This window comes from Aythya ferina (genome assembly GCF_964211825.1).
Source record: "Aythya ferina genome assembly, chromosome: 9".
Lineage (NCBI taxonomy): Eukaryota > Metazoa > Chordata > Aves > Anseriformes > Anatidae > Aythya > Aythya ferina.
Window position 1 is genome coordinate 26,428,025 of NC_140305.1, and position 19,596 is coordinate 26,447,620.

The following is a 19,596-nucleotide window of genomic DNA, read 5'->3' on the forward strand; positions in this document are numbered from 1 at the left end:
GCCCTGCAGATCTGCAGTGTGTGATTTTAGCCAAGCTTCCCTCTCCATCATTTGCTGCAATTTTTTGTTTGTTTGTTTTGAGATGGCATAAAGCTACTCTGAAACCTGCCTTTGAGATTCACACCAGAGACCTGGGAACAACCTCCTGGCTTGTAAAATAATGTAACCACAGCTCTTATTGTTTTTACTTACTTACTGCTGCATTCAGAATTTGTTTATTTGAACTGATAAGGGGAGAATTATTTTATTAATGATGTACTAATTGGAAGTGTCACATGAAAGAATTGGACAAATTATGAGTTTTGGATCTGGCTTTAAAATATCCTGAAAGTCCTCAGAAACGGGACCAAACTTTACTGGGTTATACCACTGCTGTTAGCAGCCAGGCTTATGCAAGAATTTATGTGAGATACGAATTGCTGGGACATGTGAAAAGGTGAGCAGTCCTTTCACCCACCCTCTCAAAGAAAGGAAAAAAAATAATCATAAAACAACGCTAACACACAAGCACCAAAAACTGCTCCTCCTGGCACCTCTGACAGGCACCTGCAGAGCATCCAGCACTCCCAACAACCTGTAAAACTTCCCCTGAAACCCAAATATTTTTATTTAGTGCTTTCCACGAGGCTGAGAAATGTAAAGGGCTTCTTTGCCCGTCAGCTCCCACAGGCCCCCCCAGCCTGAAAGTGGGAGCAGAGATTAGCTCACCCTCCCAGGCAGCAACTTCAGCGCCTCCTTGAGCAATGACTTTACATTAGCTGCTGCACAAACCTGCTTAATGAAATACTAAGTGCGTGAGGGCTGGCGTTCGTGAGGGAAGGTCGCGCCTGTAGGGCCATTATTCAGCTACACTCGATCGTGCCTTGGGAAGCGGGTTAACAAAATCTCATTGCTCAAAAAGCCTTCGGAATGACTTCACTTTCAAAGCTTTGCACTCTGTGTTCCTAGAGAGCCCAGGTATGCAATTTTTCAGAGGAGAAATGCCATTTGGTAATTAGCTTAAGTGATGCAATTTTCTTCCAAGGATAACAACGCTGACTCGTAGCATCTGACGGCTGGTGACCTTTGCAGCTGCAGCTTCGTCCTGGAGAAGGACACGGGAACAAAAAGGGGAAGAGAAGCCCTACAGCTGGCGACACAGGGACACCCTCATACTCACAGTGGGTACCAACAGGTTGGTAATGGGAACAGCCCACAAAGAAAATTGCCTTGATTCTCTTTCACTGCTTTACAGCGTATGATGCACCACCACCGTGTATTACCACTGAGCTAACATTCAAGATTTTTTTTTTCCTTGATATTTTATGACAGAAATTTCTTTCCTGGGTTAAATAGTAAAGCCTGCAATATCCTAGGTTGTGTGACCAGCAAAAAGCCAAGCGGTCAGCCCTTGAGCCCCTCCACAGGAGGGCCTGACTGGTGCTCAGGTGCCACCGCAGCAGCTGTTGGTTGTTCAGCAGTGGTCAATGTTGGTTATTTCAGAAGTGATCAACCCAGAGAACAGTGCACTGATGAGGAACGGAAACCACAGGAGCTGCTGGACTTGCTGCACGCACACAAATAGCCTGTTTCCCAACCGACACGAATTCAGACCACCAGGCCATTTGTCGAGGTGTGACCGTCACCCTCGCCACTTCCTGGTGAGGGCTGCATTGGCAGGCAGCGAGCGTAATCACCAGTCATTTCTGCTGAAAGATTTCCAAGCCTAATGTTTCTGGGATTATGCCCAGGATGGCAAGAGAAAGATCAATCTCAGCTACCTTCGGTGCGGCAGAAATTGATGCAGGGATATCTGCCAAGAGGCAACCTGAGGCAGCGCTGCAGTAGATGTTAACATGCCCTAATTTGTTTCATGCTCATCAAGAATAAGCAAGATGCACTAAATTAACATACCAGACTTAGGGCTTACTAATGTGGGTGAGCGCACAGCAGAACTTGCTGGGGGAAAGGAGGAGGGAACAGTCATTCCAAAAAGATTTTCTTCATCTCTGGTCATTCTGAGAGCTAACAGTTGGATGAATCTGCATTTTTGGACATATTTTATCATTTATCATTGTATAAAGGTGTTTGTGGTCTAGCTAGCAAAACAAGTACAGAAAAGGCTACAAAAGGGAAAAAATATCCTTAAAAGAAAAAAGTATCTTTCAGTCTCTTATGAACTGATTTTACTTTTCTTTAGGAGCTTATCAAAACGCTCCTATCAGACTAGGAACAACTTCTGTTTTCAATAACCAGAAGCCTCCATCCTGACCAGCTGTAACCACAGATGCCTCTGCACATGAGCCGCACAGCCCTTGCCATTTACTTCCTAACAAGTATGAGCTGATTGCAAGCACCTGGAACAGGACGTATGCTTCGGTACAGCTTATCCAGCAGGAAAGCTGGGGCTTTGAAGGACAAGGACTAATATTCTACAGAGGGCATCCATCAAAAGCATATCCAAAGATTATTAAAAATTAATATCAGGCTTTACAGCGCTACACCATATCATATCTCCCTCAAACGTTACTGCAGAGCAGCTTACAAAAAGTATTAGTTTATCTGCAATTAAGTTGACTGCAGGTAACCCCTGCAGCTTTCCGCAAGGCACAGCACTACCAAGCATATCTTCGGTGCAAGAACTGAAAAACAGCTTGCCCTGGAGCTACAGAGGGAACCAAATCCCCTGCTTCGGCTCCATGGTTTGCCTGGGCAGGTCCTGCCCAACCTCAACACCTTTCCCATTCCCACCGCAGCCTGGGGAGGAAGGCTGCTCGCCAGAGAGCCATGGGGTAAATGCAGCAGCACACCAAGTCCTTGGACCCACAGAGGCAGGGAGTGCTGGAAAAAAAGCACTCATCTCCTCTCCTTTGCCCAGACACATTTTAAGGCGCAAACTGGAAAAAACAGGAGACCCCCTCCCCAGCAATTGTGTGCAGCTCCCCCAGCCCCACCAAGAGGAGGTTCTTACCTCTTTTTCCCCCACCTCCACTCTGGTGCTGCTGGTGCTGCAACAACAACACAGAAGACAAAGGACAACCTCAGCATTCAGCAGCAGCAGGAGAAAGCTGCCCAGCCCAGCTCCTGGAGCCACCAGCTCTCACCAGGGGCCAGGCAGGGAAGGAAGCAGCAGCAGGTCCCACCCCACTGCCAGGTTCCTGCAGCCCAGTTGGGGCTCATTACAGCCAGGGCAGGTACAGCAACAGTGATTACAACAGAAATCTCGCTTAGTTCTGGCTCTATGCACTGAGGTAGGGGAGGGTATTTCATAAACCCTTGGGAGGTGAAGTCAGGATTGCTACAAAACTGAACCTTGCTTCAATACACTGGATGGGTTTGGCTTCCTCTTGCTCCTGTGCTGTTTGTCTAGGAGAAAGTTCAGCACAATCTCTTCCTGGGGGGAGTGGTGGGCTCACACAGCTGTGACTTGTGCTGGTCATACAAAGTGTTTGCACAAATACATTCTGGTAACTCCCTAAAGTGACTGGCAACCATGTGGCCACCCCTTGGACAGGCAGAAGGCTTGGGAGCACTTTCCTGGGAACACCTCCACATTTAAATAACTCAGCTGTGTTCAGATCTGTCAGTTAAAGTTGGGCATGGAGGGCTGATTGCACCGATTTCCACATCCAAATACAGTATTTGCTGACCTGTGAGAGAATTATGGGAGAACTTTGCCATGTACTCCTGATTTTATCAGTCTGATTTCTTACCCGGAAGGTTGGATGGCATTGCTGGTGTTGAAATGCACCTCAGCTACGCTTTGCATTTAACAGTTCTGTTGAACGCCTACATTTTATAGGTGTTTTAAACACTTATAATTTAATAGCCCTATTTAAACACCTCATTGAATTCTGAAAATAACTTCAGGTTTTACTACAAATTTCTTTTGCCATGGAATGGTAATAGAGATTTTAAAAATGAGTTGAGTTGCCTGATCCAATATGTGCCACATTCATTCGGGGACAGAGCTTGTCACAGCTCTTTTTCAGTGCTAAGGCAGTAAAGTTTCATTTGCCTCCCTGCAGAGGGTATTTTGCATACCATAAAAAAGACCCTACAGCAGGAAAGTTTTCCTCTGTTCAGCATAACTATGCCTTTATCATCTTTTTCATTATGTCTCTTCATAATATGATAAATAATTCCTCTCCCTTCCTCAAAAACTGAACAGTTTCAGACTGCTGAGTGGTTTTTGTTCCCTGCCCTTCCCTGTTTAGCTAAGCTGTATGTATTTCACTCTGTGTCTTCCCAAAAACAGCTCCTCTGAACTATGGTTGCTGGCAGGAGGACTGCCTGCAGCTGAGGTGGATGCTGAAAGAGAAACACCGTCTCCAAAGGCAGCCACACCACCTTGAGGCCTGCTGCTTCAGGGTGTCTGTACACACAGGGCACAAACCGCCCGGGCCCGTGGCTGGGAGCTTCTTTCCCTTTTGCCTCCCAAGAGCTCCGTCTAGATGGGCCAGTCTGACTTAATGGCCCGTTTCAGCTCCTCTGTACAAACCAAATCACGTTAGCCTGGTTCCACCAACACCATTTTATCACTGCTCACAGCTTTCCTGAGGACTGGTTTAGGTTACATCTGTCTTCACTTACTTGACATACCTCTAAATGAAGTATCCTCTAAGTCCAATTGACTCTGCCTTTCTTACAGAGATGCCCAGCAGGTCTCTCCCCTAACACTGCTTTTCCTCAAAAAACACCCCACCATGTACTCTTTGAAGAACCCAACCGTACCAAGAGAAAACATCCCCACATTTAACCTCTGCCAGATTCAGAGGCATCAGGGCCCACCTCATCTGTCCCCCAACCAAAGCCTGGTTAAAATCCTGACAGCATTGTTCTGTGAGAAATGTGAACGTTATGTCTGTCCGTGCAAACCTGTTGCACAGGAGCATATTTGAACTTGGATAAAAGTATGTATGAAGCTGCCTTCAGGTGGGCACTGAGCCCTTAGGGGCTCTCAGACAAGGCCAGGAGATGACGAGATGTGATGCTGCTGCACACCATGGTGATGGTGGGCAGCATCAGGCAGGGCCCTGGGGATGCACTGCTCTGCTCCACTGCCACACACACTGCTGCCAGCTGCAGCCCAGACTCTCCACATGTTGAATGCTGCTTTTACAGGGAAGTGTAGGCTCTGCTGCAGGTCTGTGTGACAGCTACAGGCATTTTGAAACAATACGACATCACCTTCAAAGAGCACACCAACAAACAGTGCCTTTTGTTTTCCTTGGCATCGAGGGAAATTGCTGCAAGCACACACACATTTTCCTTGAATTTGGTCACATTTCTGTGTTTCAGGTCCACACAAACTTTTAAACACAACGAGAGCATCTAACCCATGGGTTTACAGATTGTCCCCTGGGACTTACTAAGGTTACATGAATCCATGAACCACAGGAGTAAGAACCTGCAGGACCCTTAAGTGACACAAACCTGGAGTTTTAGGAGGGCAGGGCTTTAAAGCAAGTGAGGGTCACATTTAACATCTGTACTTTTAAATGCATAGTGCAAGCAGGCAAAAAAAAGTATTTGGCACCATATTTGAGGCTTTACAGTGCTGCTTTGTGAACATTGAGTGAATTCCAGCATCTTGCTACTAAGGTAAATTATTTATGTACTTTTGTCATTTGTAAGACTGCCTATAGAACTCATCAAGCCTATCAAAAGGCTGAAAAAACTTGAAGCAGGCAATAAAGGGAATCAAAATATATTCAGCTTCAGGTAAATTAGATATTCCTAATGCATTCTTTTTTTCCTGTGCAATTTGGCAAATTAGTTTACATTGTCTGACAAGTTGTCCTGGAAAACATAAAAGCTCAGATTAATTTTAGCTTTGTAGGGATTATAATTCAATATTTGCTTATTTACATCCACCCACACTAGAGCTAAGAGCCATATCTTCTGTGCCATGTCAGATACATCAATACCAACATGCTAAACCTCCTCCTCCTCCTCCTCTCCCACTGAATTACGAGGAGCAGAGGATGCCACGCGGGGAGGTGTCCCCCGGGCAGGATGCAGCCTCACCTGCTGCCTCCGGGCCCCGCGATGAAATGCCTGTGCTACTATCCACAGGCAGCTTTAACTCCGATGGGTTGTCTCAGAAATCTCTCCATCTACTATCTCTCTGCAGAGTTAATAGCACCTTGTTTTATTTGTTACCCTGTGGTGTTTACATGTATTCGTTTCCATGCATTGCATTCTGATGGATAGCTTTTTAATGATGCATACAACATTTAAGTGGTCTGCTTGTAGAGAGAAGAAAATGAAAAAGCCTCATGGGCTATTTCTGCATTGTAGTGAAATGATGTATAGTTTTGCACCAGGTGTAAGCCGGTCTTGGGGGAAGTATTGCTAAAGGAAGAAAACCAGAATCTGATCTAAAAAGAGCTCTGATGTTAAATGCATAAACTAGTCCTCTTGAAATAAATCTTTGCCTATTACGACTACTGTCTTAGGAATGCCAAAAAAAAAAAAAAAAAAAAAAAATCAATCAATGATTAATTACTTCATTTCTTTGACCACTGTCATAGCCAGGATTGGTCCGCACAGCATTTCCTGGATGACTTCATACGAATCTAGCAGTCTGTCTGTACTGCACACGGCAAAATCCGTGAGGTTTTACATGTTGACAAACAGCTGAAGCTGAACTCTGGGCTACAGGAGCCCTACATTGATCTGCTTACTATTCCAGGGCTCGTAGTTAGAATAGCTGAAATGCCTGCTGAATACCGAGGCTTAAAAGCCCTGTAGGGTTACCCCATGAACCATAGCCACATTTTTTTCCAATAATTGCAGAGCAAAAATAAAAGGGCAGTTAAACCTAGAGGAATTCTGCAACAGCAGCATGACCACTGCCCTCCAAAACCCCAGGCATTTTTCCGAGCACCGTTATAAATCGTTATCACATGAAGATGATGCTCTCATTTCTGAGCTTGCAACATAATACAGTCTTAAATTTCAGTTTCCCTCATAAACTTACTGCAGCTCCGTGCACGTTATGAACTGCATCTGCTAATCTGTATTTGTTCAAGCCACCTTATCTAAAGGAAAAAGTGCTGCTTGATTTAAGATTCCTCGAGGAAATCTGTCTGTACATCTCTGGCTGGCAAGTAAAACAAACAGCATCCATGTCCCAGTAGGCATCCTCCACCCCCCGACATCGCTTCATTTAATTAGTTCTAAGGAAACTCATCTATCCGAAAGCTCACAAAGCTGCACAAGAGAAATGCTTCGGTATTTATTTAGAAAATGAAATACATTACCAGACGCATTGTGAAGTTTCTGAGTCACCTGCAGGGAAATGAGAGAGAAATCTGATGTTCACGCAGTACTCCCGACTGTAGCAGCGCCCAGGCTGGCTTGTACAGAATAGCAGACGAGAGCGAAGCTGCAAACCTTGGAGTTGAGCTCACTCTATAGGCATCAGAAAACCTCAAAGAAAAAAAAAAAAAAAGAGCCAGAGCGCGAGCAAGCGAGCAGCCCACAGACAGCAAGATGAGAAACTTCTGGCAACTCTCCAGCGCAGGAATGAATTCGCTGTCATTCAGAGACGTATAGCCATGGAAATGAAGGGAAACTCGGATTTACAGATGGGTCTGGATCCTGCTGTAATCGTTCTGCAAAGATGTGCAGGTTGCAGCTCAGCTCGTTTTATAGTGCTCATCCAGGAACAATGCTGGATCAGGAATTAACCAGCATGCTAGGTGCACGCACACACACAAATATATATAATATATACATATTATATATCTACAAGCCAGGATGCCAGCACAAACTTCAAACAGGCAATTCCGTCAGCTATTTGCTGTGAAGGTTATTACGTCTGGCACAGAGGTAACTCAAATTCCTTTTCTGTCTCCAGGTGGATTCACAGTGTTTCATAGCGCTGTTTAGGAACTGAAGCAAATTTGTTTTCAGGGTTTTCAGTAGTACCAGGAAGCTAAAATCCATTTTATAAAGATAATTCACATGTTTTCAAGCACATGGCAAAAGTGTCAGCACATTGAAACTGAGCTTGTCCAAATATTTATGCTTTTTAAGCCAATAAAACCAGAACACCCAAGTCCATAGCTGCAATAACAAGAAATACTGCTAGTCACAAGTTTTTCATACACAAGTCAGAAGACTCCATAAGACAGAGGTAACCAAGATCACCTGATGTGTACACCTGGACCTGCAGAAAATGTAAAAAACTGTATTATTCATGAAAATGGGTAAGTTTGGTGTTTCTCTCTGAACCCCAGCCTCCAAACGTCTCAGGAATGCACAGCCTGCTGTGTTTAGATATTTTGCAGGCATGTATGCAAAATGAATGTCAACTCATAAAAAAATTGTAAATAAACACTTCCTTGGCATGAAAAGGGAAAAGAGGCACCACACAGTGTGGGTTAAACTGCAGAGCCAAATTCAGCTTCTTTTATTCCTTGCACTGATAATGCACTAATTTAAAATCTGGTTACAAGTTCAGACAGTGTCTTGGTAAATATAGCTACTAATAATTACAGCTCTCAAAATTAGAAGTAAGGTTCCTGTAGATTTGGATTGCCTTTAATTTAGCTAACAAAGAAGAGTAAGAAGTCAAGCTAGGCTAAATAACTGGAGGGATTCTCTATTGCTTGTTTTCTTCCTATTAATAAATCAGTCCTCTGTGGGAAGAAAATCAAACAGTAACAAACAAACATGAATTCATTAGTGACACAGAAGGCAGTAGCGAGGAAAACAGAAGATCTCAAAGACAAAGAGCAAAGTATTTGCCTCCTATTTTTGGATACACAGAAGCAGCGACATCCTTCATGTCAGCGTGGTGCGACGTTGGGCTCATCTCTGCCAGATAAGCTCCCCGAAAGCTTGCTGTCTGGCTTGTGTTGCCCATGGGCACTTTTCCCCAGGGAATAAGGGCGTTTCTGTGGTGGATAGGCTGGTGCTAATAGCATCATTAGCCTAACGAGGTAGGGATGATCAGGCATTTCAGAATGTGAAGCACTTGGTCCTGCCACGTGGCCAAAGCGGTGATTTGGACAGTCCACATACCACCACGGCCAGTTTGGTGCTGGGTGCTCTGTCTAAAACCATTGGCAAATTCCACTTTGAAGATGGGTCTCGTGGGTTTTTCTACACAGTGCAGGAAATGGGTACGGAGCGTCGATGGGAGGAAGGGATGGCTGAAACCTGGGAAACGTTGCACCTCCATCAGAGCACAGGGCAGAGTTGAGAGAGGGTAGCTGGGCTGTCTGCTCCCCTGGGCACAGGCATGTGGGTACCTTGCAGATGCTGGGAGTAAAGCAGGACCTTCAGCCCTGATTGATTTGCACCACTCTAACGACCAACACGACAACCGAGGAGCCAGCGCCACCATCTGCAAGTAACCTCAGCCAAAACTAAGACAAAGCATCAGGGCTGCAAAGATGGATGAAAGCTCCGATTGCACAGAGGAAGCGATGCCTGGGAGACCCAGGAAGGGAAGGATCATACATCTTATTTTGCCGGCTCCCTGCCTCTGCAGATGCCTTGTGCTGCCGTGGCACAGCGAGGCCCCACGAGGCCTTTCCACATGCGGTGCCTGATGCGCACTGACCTCCAGCCCTGCTAACCCAGCACCACCTCGCGACAAGCAGGAGGAAGAAATATTTTGCAAATATCCTGTCCCCAGCACTGCTCCCTGTTGCAGTGTTTGTGCATTAGCACGCCTAGCTCTGACAACTATTTTGGCGTGTGAAAGGAAACATGGACTTTTCCGACGGGGAGGATGCTGAAGCTGTCACAACCCATCAGGGCTGCACGCTCCGTGGTGCTGTGCCAGCAGAGAGGTGTGGGTGCATTAGCTACACAAGGGATTTTCATGATCTGGAGTCTGTCTGAATTACATATAGCACTGAAAGTCTGAAATGTATAACGTGTTCAGTATATATATGTATTAATTTCTCCTTTGTCTCCATGGGACCAAAGAGAGATCATTACCAACAGAAAATGAAAGTTGCCAGGCTGATGAAGCATGTTTTGCTCCAAACTAATGCCATGTGAGTATTATTTGTTGTTGTTGTTGTATTTGCTGCCTGGCAGTGCACTGTGCACATTGCTTATCTTTGCCAGTGTCCCCCCACAACCACACCACCCCAGCTCACAGCTCCAGCATGTCATTTAGCTGGACACACAATTATTTTCCTCACAGCAAAGACAGAACTCAAAGCACCTTGGCCTGAAACTGCGTTAAGGTCTGTGTTACACATTCTTTATGTGAGATTTCTTCCCTGGGCTTTGGATTTCTGCCCCCAGACCCTTCACGAAGTGCCCTTCCTTCCCTCACAGCCGACTGACAGCCTCCACCTCCCCGCTCCGAGCAGTCTCACTAATGACTAAAGCAGAGAGCAATATCACTGAGAGAAACAAGGAAAATGTCTTTTGCACTTCTCCCATGCTGTCAAAAACTGGGCAAGACAGCTTTGCCTAGCATTATGCACTCTGTCACAAGGATTTGCATTTCACTGGTTTTCTGAGCTTTTGTTCATAATCACCTTTTTGCGTTTTGGAACAGAAACAAAAATAAAAACAATTCAGAAGAAGAAAGAAAGAACAAAGTAGACAGCAATGCTGCACCCCGGCTGAGCCCCCTCACGTGCCAGTACGTGGACAGAGAAGGCAAGTGACTTCCTCATGGCCCTGCCGTGACAAACCTGGGCAGCTGGGGCTCCACGTGGAAGCAAGCTTGTCCCTGGGCCCCAGCCCCAAACATCTGTAGGCACCTGATGTCGCCTGTTGCTTCTCCTTCCACCCATGAGACCTGAACTGGGCAAAACACAGCTACACAGCACCTACGGTGGCAACTTGTACAAAATCTTTCCCAGACACGATTGCAGAGGAAAGGACAAGAAGACTTTCTTCTTCTCAAAGGAAAGAAGCTTTGCATGCCTTCAAATAATTAATAAGCTGAATTGCTCTATCTGTAAGATAATAATACCTCAATAGAAAAAGATCTGATTTTTATTATCCAATTTTTATCAGATATTAAAGTTAACTGCCAGTTCATATAGGTTAAAGAAGGCTAGGTACGATCAGGGAAGGAGGACCTCTTTCTATGAAGATACCACGTCCATCAGAGGCAGAACCTGCTCCCTTCCCTCTTCCTGACATCCCTGTCCCCTGTGGATCCCAAGGGACCACCGTGTGCCCGCAGTCTCTAGGCCTCGGGCAGGAGCTGGACACATCTCACCTGGCTTCGCTGGGCCACCCACGGGATTTGCAGCTCCTCCTGGGCCCCTGAAACCCTGCTGGTGAACGGGGACCTGTGGGGTCCATTCCTGCCACCAGGAAGCAGGAGGAGAGTAGACTTGTGTCCCGTGTGCTGTGTCGATGCATCTTCCCAAGGCTGTAAGGCTACGTGGGGAATTGCTCCATGGTTTTAGCCAGCACAGGACCTAACAAGCAGACTTTCAATGTAATCTGGTTTTAAAAGCCTTGAAAGGCTGGCTAAAATGTGCTTATTGTGTACTAAAGAAAACGTATCCTATAAATAGCATATTAATCTTTTATGGAGATCAGCTATGGCTGGAGATTTTCAGCTACACACTCCTAGAATGCCAATGGAAAAGAAGAGCAAAGCTGGCTCTGTCCGCTCCAATCCCATCCCTCTGGGGAGCTAATTAGCCAGGAAGCACTTGCTGAAAATTTTCAGCAATCTCTTATTACCGTATCTGTTTGTGATTTCAACTCCTGGATAACACAGCCAAACAAAAGCTACTGGACGGCTCCAACAGCCTTCATCAGGTTTCAAGGAACAGGCTTTAATATAGTTAAAAATGCAATTACTGAACTGCCTAATTCAAATATTTTGCTAAGCAGAAGTTCTCTCATCCCGCCCGCGCTCAGTCGCTTCCAGACATATTTATCCAACAAAAAGGGCCTTGTATCTGGCTTGCTTTGGCAGCACCACACCGGGGTATCGGACTGAATCTGCAATTCCTTTCAGAACTGCAAGTTTCATTTTAAGCCTGGAGAACGCGGATTCCTAGAGTGCACAGGGACCCGCAGAAGACACCGGTGTCATCATGGCATGTCATCATTTTCTGGTGTTACTGCATGGGTTTCCATGCTCTCTTCTGTTACCGCACCATCCAGCTTTGCTTCTCGGAGACATCCCCGGTGTCAGGCATTCATTTCAGCAGATGGGAGGAGGATGTTTGAGGAAGGCGCTGCTCTGGCAGCCGTGGGGATCACCCCTTGTCCTGGGGCACATGCAGTGAAACTCCTCTTCTGGTATGCAGAGCCCTAGCTCTCCTACTCGCTGCTTTTAAACCCTAGGTTTTGCCTCAGGTTGCCTTGCCTGGATGAAAAAAAAGATTTCTCCTGTGCTATGTATGAATGCATGAAATAGAAGTAATGTGTATTTGAATAAGCTTTTATGATTAAACGGTTAATTTGAAATGAAACAAATTCACATAGAAACACCTGGCAAATGCTGGTTTTTGGAGAGGGGAGTACCTGGACTTTGCGTGCTCCCATCTCCATCAGCAGCTACCTTCAGTGCCTGCATTTTGGTGGCATGAAATCCCCCTCCATCCTCCCTTCAGCTTACTAAACCCCAATGTTCTAAAAGATTCTATTGCCTAAAGCAGGAAGGGGCATTATTTTCTGAAAAACCACAGCTGGTAACACAGAGCTAGAATTTAGTTTCTAAAAGCAAAGGTAAGTGGCTCCAGCCCTAATTTGCAGCTCCCCGTGGCTCGGTTTGGGAGCTCGGGCTGATTGATGCACACGTAAAGATTTACAATGCAAAGCAAAGAATTACTGATTAAAAGGAATCCACAGCATTTCAGGACCTTAATGAGTTGCTGGAGAAAATTAATTTCCATCTGTAATATATGCAGAGACTATGAGGAAATCTTAGAATTTAATTAATCACAGCATTAAAAAGTTATTGGATATAATTGTAAGTAAATACTGCTTAATTATTCTTCTAACACCACAACTAATTTAGAAGTCATTTCCCATGGCACTATTGCTGGTTTGGTTTGCTATGTATTTGTTGGTTCAACCACAGTTTAACCAATTTTTGAAATAATGGTACTTTTTCAACATCTTCATTGCAAAACCAACACATTTGTAGCACAAAAGCCCCTTACAGCCTCAGGGCAGTATGGTGCAAAGCCCAGCCTGGCTAGGAAAAGCAGCAGAAATAATAGAGTCGCAGTAATTTCTCTTTAAAGTCAGCACTGTCATTCCCATCCTTTTTATTAGTGGCCATTTATAATTAAGTCGCCTGCCGAAGACCCATTTCAGCAACGCTTCCATCCCTCCGATTTGCTTGTGAATCCTGCTCTATCTAAAGCTTTACAGTACTCTTTCATTTGAGAGGCTTCTCAAAGCAGTGTGTAACGCTACATTGAGTGAGCGATGCGTTTTACAAGCTCATTTATCTCAAAAATATTTATTTTGAAAGTCCTTGCACTGCGCAAGGAAACAAGTGGAAGCGCTCTGCAAGCATTTGTCTTCCCACCGGCCGCTCGGCGAGATGCCCTTGCTCGTTTTAAGTGCCATCCCCGCTGATTCCCACAGAGCTTACATCAAATCCAGACACTGCATTTGTCAGTCCCAAGAAAGAATGGAAGACTCCAAAATGCCCTCCTGGTTCCTACCGACACCGGTTAAATTCTCTAAAATGCCTGCACCAGACCCTTGCAAGGGTACCTGAAGTCTCAAGCCCATAGGCAGCAGCCACTGGAGCACTACTGGAGGGCTTCTGGCTGCTGCTGGGAGACAAAACCCTTAAATAACTGAGAGTAGACATCGCTGTACACTTCTGTAACTATCCTGCATGAGGAACACCAGCCCATCAGCTCTATTGCTTTAGCACTCTGAACTAAGCCCACCATCCTTGCTGAATTTTGAGCCAAAATCAATCTGGAAAAAAATAATTGTCTAACTTTGATACTAAAACTTCATGCTGGAGAGCAAACAGCCAACAGAGGTCACCGTGCTGACTTTATTTATTAGCCCCTCCTTGAAGAGCCCCCAGGTGCCCTTCCCTGTGGCTGGGAGCAGCCCTCCCTCTGCCTCACATCTTCTGGTGGCTTCACTCCTGTTAATTATGGTTTTTAATTAGTTGTTAGCGGTGCCTGGGGAATAAGATAAGCGGTCTCTCCTGATTTATAAAATTTAAAAGATTGCATCGGTCTAAACAACATAAAACCTTAGCTCGCCACTAATTGCCCTGCCTGGAGCAGCTCCGGGATGCTGCAACCCTGCAGCAGGGAGCTCCACTGCTTTTAGCAGCAAGAAACATTTTGCACAGAATTCATGGGACTTCACAGGACTGTGTGATGTCCCAGCAAGCCCCCAGATTTAAACAATTTAACTTTCAGAGCCCTTGGCCTGAAGAGAGATAGTCTTATTTGTATTGAATTATTATTTTTTATTTCTTTTTGAAACGAACTTTGCTGAAAGAAAAGCTTCTCTGATAAAGGACACCAACCACTATATAAATATAAATTACCCAATTTTAAACACTGTCTTTCAGCTCAAAGAAATGCCACGACTGCTGGGCAATTCCCCGGGGTGAGGCCAGGCACACAGCGTGCCGGCTGACACACAATAGCTGCCTCGCTGGTGAGGAGTGAAGGGCCATTTGTGGGATTTCAGCACGCGGGAAGACTAACATGTCTATTAAAAGAAAAATGTGAACTCCGGGTCTCTCATCAGGGACTCATTTAAATGCAATTTTGCTAAATTAGCTGCACTAAGGAGCCAGTGGAGGAAGGCTAACTGTAAACCCAGATAAAATAGCACTTCTTTGATAATAGCAATCCATATTAAAGGACTCCAATGGATAACAGGTCATTAATTGGTAAACATTTTTTTAACCCAGCGTATCCTAAAACAAGCCCAAAACTCAGCACCTGGTTCTGCATCTGGCAAACTGAGGATTTCCCATATTTCAGTGAGGAATTCTGAATGCATCGCGTGTATTTAGACATGGGGGGAAAGAGCTTGGGCCCCGGTTGGCCTCAAACACTCGTGAGACTTCCCCAGAGAGGATTGGGAAGGGGGAAGAATGCCTGGACAATGGGATATGAGGCAGCACAGGGTTACCAAACGATGGGCAATGGGCACAATGCTTTCTTGTGATGAATTGTCGGTTCCATAGAGGTGTCTGTCAGATTTTGGCAAGGCTTTCACTACATGGTGAGCAAGGTAAATGGGAGAGCAGGGAAAAGGGCTGCTGTGTGCAGTCCAGCCTTGCTCAATACTTGTTAAGGCTAGGCGGGATGGAAACCTTTTTTCTCAGAATCCTTACCAAAGATGATAATTCGCCATGCTCCACCTGTTTGTGAAGCACCCGACCTGAAAGTCTTCCCTGTTGAGCAGCCCTTGGGCCTACAGGGATTGTTATCTGCAACTGCATACCCCTAGTGCCGCAAAAATGATCAGTGTGTGAGGAGCAACCAGTGGTGAGACTGTCTGATCCACAACACTGCCATGGGAAGTCCCCTGTGAGCCACCCAGAGGGGGTCTCAGGGGAGAAGGGGGAGAAGGAGCTGGTGCTGGCACCATGAGATGCTCAGAGATGCTTCGGGAAGCACAGCCAGCAGCAGGCAGCCCTCACAACAAAAGCGATATGCCCTAATGCCCACCTGAATATAATTATTTTAATTGGCTTACACTCAAGAATGCTGGCACAATATCATTAATTAATGGCAAGCGTAAGGAGGAACTCTCCATGGGATGTCAAACCATCAGTGCCAGTGGAGCGAGCAGGGAAGTGGAGCTGTCCCAAGGTGACCCTGGATGGGTCCTGGAGGCTGAGGACAGAGCCCACCAGCCTGGGTAGGCAGCTTCCCTTATCCAGGAGCTGAAGCTGGAAGCAGGACCTCTCCCAGGCACAGAAAGCACCCACCCCACTCCCACTAATCCCATATTTTTATGGGAAAGCGCAGCAGATCCAAGCCCTTCACGTGGCAGCCATGCTAGGCTCTAAAACCAGACCTCCACATTTCCTCACTGCTGCGTATCTGAATTATACGTGAAACCTATTGGATTTCACTCTTAAGAGGACATTTCTAATTTTGTAAAAACATTCCTCTCATTACTTCTTGAAATTTAAAGACGGCAACACTTGAAGACAAAAAAGTTTTTGTCAAAACACCATGCAGTTATTAATGATAATCATAAAAGATTAAGTTTTCAACATAATTAGCTAGTGACAGGTCAATAAAATCCCTAGGCCAGATGGCTTCTTAACTGAGTTTTCAAAGAAATTTGGTAATTATAGGAACCACCCTCAGAGATACTCAACTTTTCTTTTTAATGAAATCGCATAATGCCGGATTATGCAAGAAAGCCCAAGATGAGTTTCAGCAAACCGAACAAAGACCTCTGCACCACCCGTTTCTGCGCGCCTCTTCACACCCCTCACCCCTGCAAGAGGCTCTCCTTTATCTAAGGCTGGAATCAATATGTTAATCCATATAGATCAGCCTGGATTAGCGCGAGAGACGGCTTTCACATCACAGCACCGATGGTTTTTCCTAGAGGCAGTCTGTTACTACACACTACGTGACGGGCTAAAAAATAAATCTTCATTTCAGCGTGCAGGTATTCTGCTCTGCACCTGCCTCAGGATGCAGGTATTTTGCTGCCCTCCCCTAGCCCCATGAGGTTGGGGTCCTGCAGCATATGGCAGAGCATGGACCATGGCACCAGACCCTTCCCCATCCTTCCCATCTTAACCCCACACCCTGAGCAGTGCAAGTCCAGAGGTGTTAAGTCAAAAACCAGCAGAACTCAGAGCACCTCCACTGAGGTGTTCATGAAGGTCTCGTCCTGGTTCCCCTCCATCAAAGCCCAGGGCTGCAGCCTCACAAGGTGCAGATGAGGCTCACCACTGTGCTTACTATTTACTAACGAGTTCATTAATAAAATCAGAGTGAAGCCAAACCTAATGCATGACACCTTGTGTTTTGGAGTAACAGGTGAGCAAACTTTGGATTCATTATAGTTTGTGTGAATTAAATGTCACCTGGGGAAAGCTCACCATACCAGTTCTAATTTAGAAAAATACTGATGTTTTTTTGAGCCGTGATAACATCTTTTCTGATTCAATTTCAATGCCGTGTTTGGGGAAGAGCCACCACCTCCACCGCCATCTGCAGCAAGCCGCACTCAGCACCTGCTCCTGGGCACACCAGGGAAAATGACACAGTGGGGAACAGGAGCTCCCAGCAGGACACTTCAACCACAGCAGCATATAGCAATAGGCCCCCAGAGAAGCCCCTAATTAATCCTATTGCTATTTTAGATGGTAATAACCCCCATCAGTAGTAGTTAAAGCTGGTAGTCCAAAGCACAAGCGTGCCGTTGCACATCGTGTGGGCAGGGTGCGGGGCCGTGCAGCCAGGCTGCACTTGCAGACCCCGAGGAAACATTGCAGTGAGCTGAAGGTGATGCCAGTGCTGTTGACGTGGATGGGGATCTGCAGCTGTGCCTTTTTCAGCCTCACCCTTGTCAGGATTTGGGCCACTTTATTGAACAAATTCTCCACTCAGCAGCAGTTTGAATAAAACCTGTCCCTAAAGTGTAACCCATAGGTTTCCATGTTTATTTTAAAATGCTAACTGTATGCCACTGGGTTCTTGTTTTTCTACCAGCTCCTGTGAAGAATCTGCCCTTTCTCTACACAACCACTTGTTCTTTACAGAGCTCTGGGTTTTATTTTATTTTTGTAATTTTCACTGTTTTATCATCTCTCCATCAGACTTGCCTCCTGTGCCTGTATTATCGAACAACCCCTCACAAAATTATATATGAAACAGTCCAAAGTCAAACTCAGAAGAACAACACCACCCAACAGCTATGGCAATACTTACCTGTTTTCATAATTTGCTGCATGATTCAAGTACCATATAGAATAGAATGTTATCAGCCAAATAAGGGGCAATTTATAGTTACACCAGATATTGACAGAAGTTAAATGGAAGACTCAGTATTTAAAAAATAGCCTCTTGTAGGAGAAGATAGCTGGGGACTGGGAAGGGCTTGAATAAATGTGCTTGTGGATGCTTCAGAGCATAAATCACCATGGGTGATAATGTACAGAAGCAATGTTAAATAACACGTTAATTCATGTATCAAAGAAAATTGTGATAGCTTCTTTATTACATTTGTATCTTAGCTCATTAGGGAAACGAGCTCTCCTCCACCGTGGAGCAAGCGAGGCATTTATTGCTACTGACATTTCATCAATGCCAAGGTGAACCAGTCCTCATTTCTGCAAACCCTCGCAGCCCTCGTTACGGGGACCGATAAAGATTCATGCACAAACCTGGAAGTGTCTGGAAGGAAGTAAGACGTGTGATGAACTGTGGTTTGAACAATAAATCTGTGGCTGACTGACGACAGCTTGACTGTAGTGTGCTAAATAGGGCTTTATAAACTGAAATGCAAAAGACCTGAACTGCAGCATGTATCAGCAGTAGACTGAGCTAGAATCAAATTTGTTTAAATTCACGATTCTTAAGCCAGTGGTGAAGATGCAGAGACTTCCCAAACCCACTTGTTAAAAACACCTCTGTGGCCATCTCCTGCTTCTCTCGTGAGCCTAGCTGTGCCTTGTGCTCTGCAGAAGGGGAGGGGGGGAGGCCCCCTTTGTAATCAGCACCCAAAGTCAAGCTATGGTCTCTAATGCCCTCATCATAGCAAATCTACTGATCCGCCTTTGTCTTCTGAACAATGGGCATTAATTCTCCCCAGGGATACAAAAAGCTGCGTTTTCCCTTGATTTTCACCTACAGAAGGAGTCCTGTGCAGCTGCTGAACACCCAGCCCCAAGCACAGTGCTATGGCAGGGGAAGGGCTGAGCAGAGGAATGGGACAGGAGGGGAGAAGAAGGAACACAAGACTGTCAAAGTCATTTTCAAGAATTACTTTATTTTATATTTATCTATAATCACGCATATACATATGTACACAGTCTTTGTCTTGGTTTCTAGGCGTGTGTGTACATACATGCACATGTACACATGTATAGGATGCAGGTGCATCTCACCAAGTTTCTCACTCGTTCTTCTTAGGAAAGCTTCAGCTCAGAGCTGGGAGGACGTCCGAAGGTTGGGTGCCCTGGTGCCATCTCCTTCCCTCTGCACTGAGTCACAGGAGCACATTCAGTTGTGGCCCAAACCTATGGAGGAGGAGATGTGCTGTCGGGCACAAGGACATGCTCCAAGGCAGCGACTTTTTACATCAAGTTCTTAAACTGCAGAGGCAAAATGTCTAAAGAGATCTACCTTCAAACAGGATCTTCGCAGGAAAAGACGATAAGCGTTGGAAGCTCTGCATTTGGGGCTGTACCTGGGGGAAAAGCTGTTGGCACTGAGGAAGTGCCATTTCAAAGAATAATGCGGTTGGACCTGGTCTTTCCCAAGCTGCATCTACACGAACTATCGTGGGGCAGGGGGTGCCTGGCACCGTGCCCCCACGTGTGACTGGAGGGATGCTGCATTACCTGTCTATAGGATAAAGCACAGAAGGTTTTTGGACTAGCTAAATGTCTAAATGACTTATTCCAGCGACAAAACAGACAGAATCTTCCCCCTAATTAATACTTTTCCTCAAGTCTCATAATTC

At 45.6% G+C, this 19,596-nt stretch overlaps 1 long non-coding RNA gene across 1 annotated transcript; it reads right to left on the reverse strand.

Annotated features, from left to right (window-relative positions):
- Window positions 1-11,741: 11,741 nt before the first annotated feature.
- Window positions 11,742-16,862, reverse strand: LOC311441641. Its single transcript, XR_014696108.1, has 2 exons — window positions 16,712-16,862; window positions 11,742-12,301 (listed from the first exon to the last, which is right to left on the reverse strand). It is a non-coding gene; the product is annotated as an uncharacterized lncRNA (long non-coding RNA).
- Between the last annotated feature and the right edge of the window lie 2,734 nt (window positions 16,863-19,596).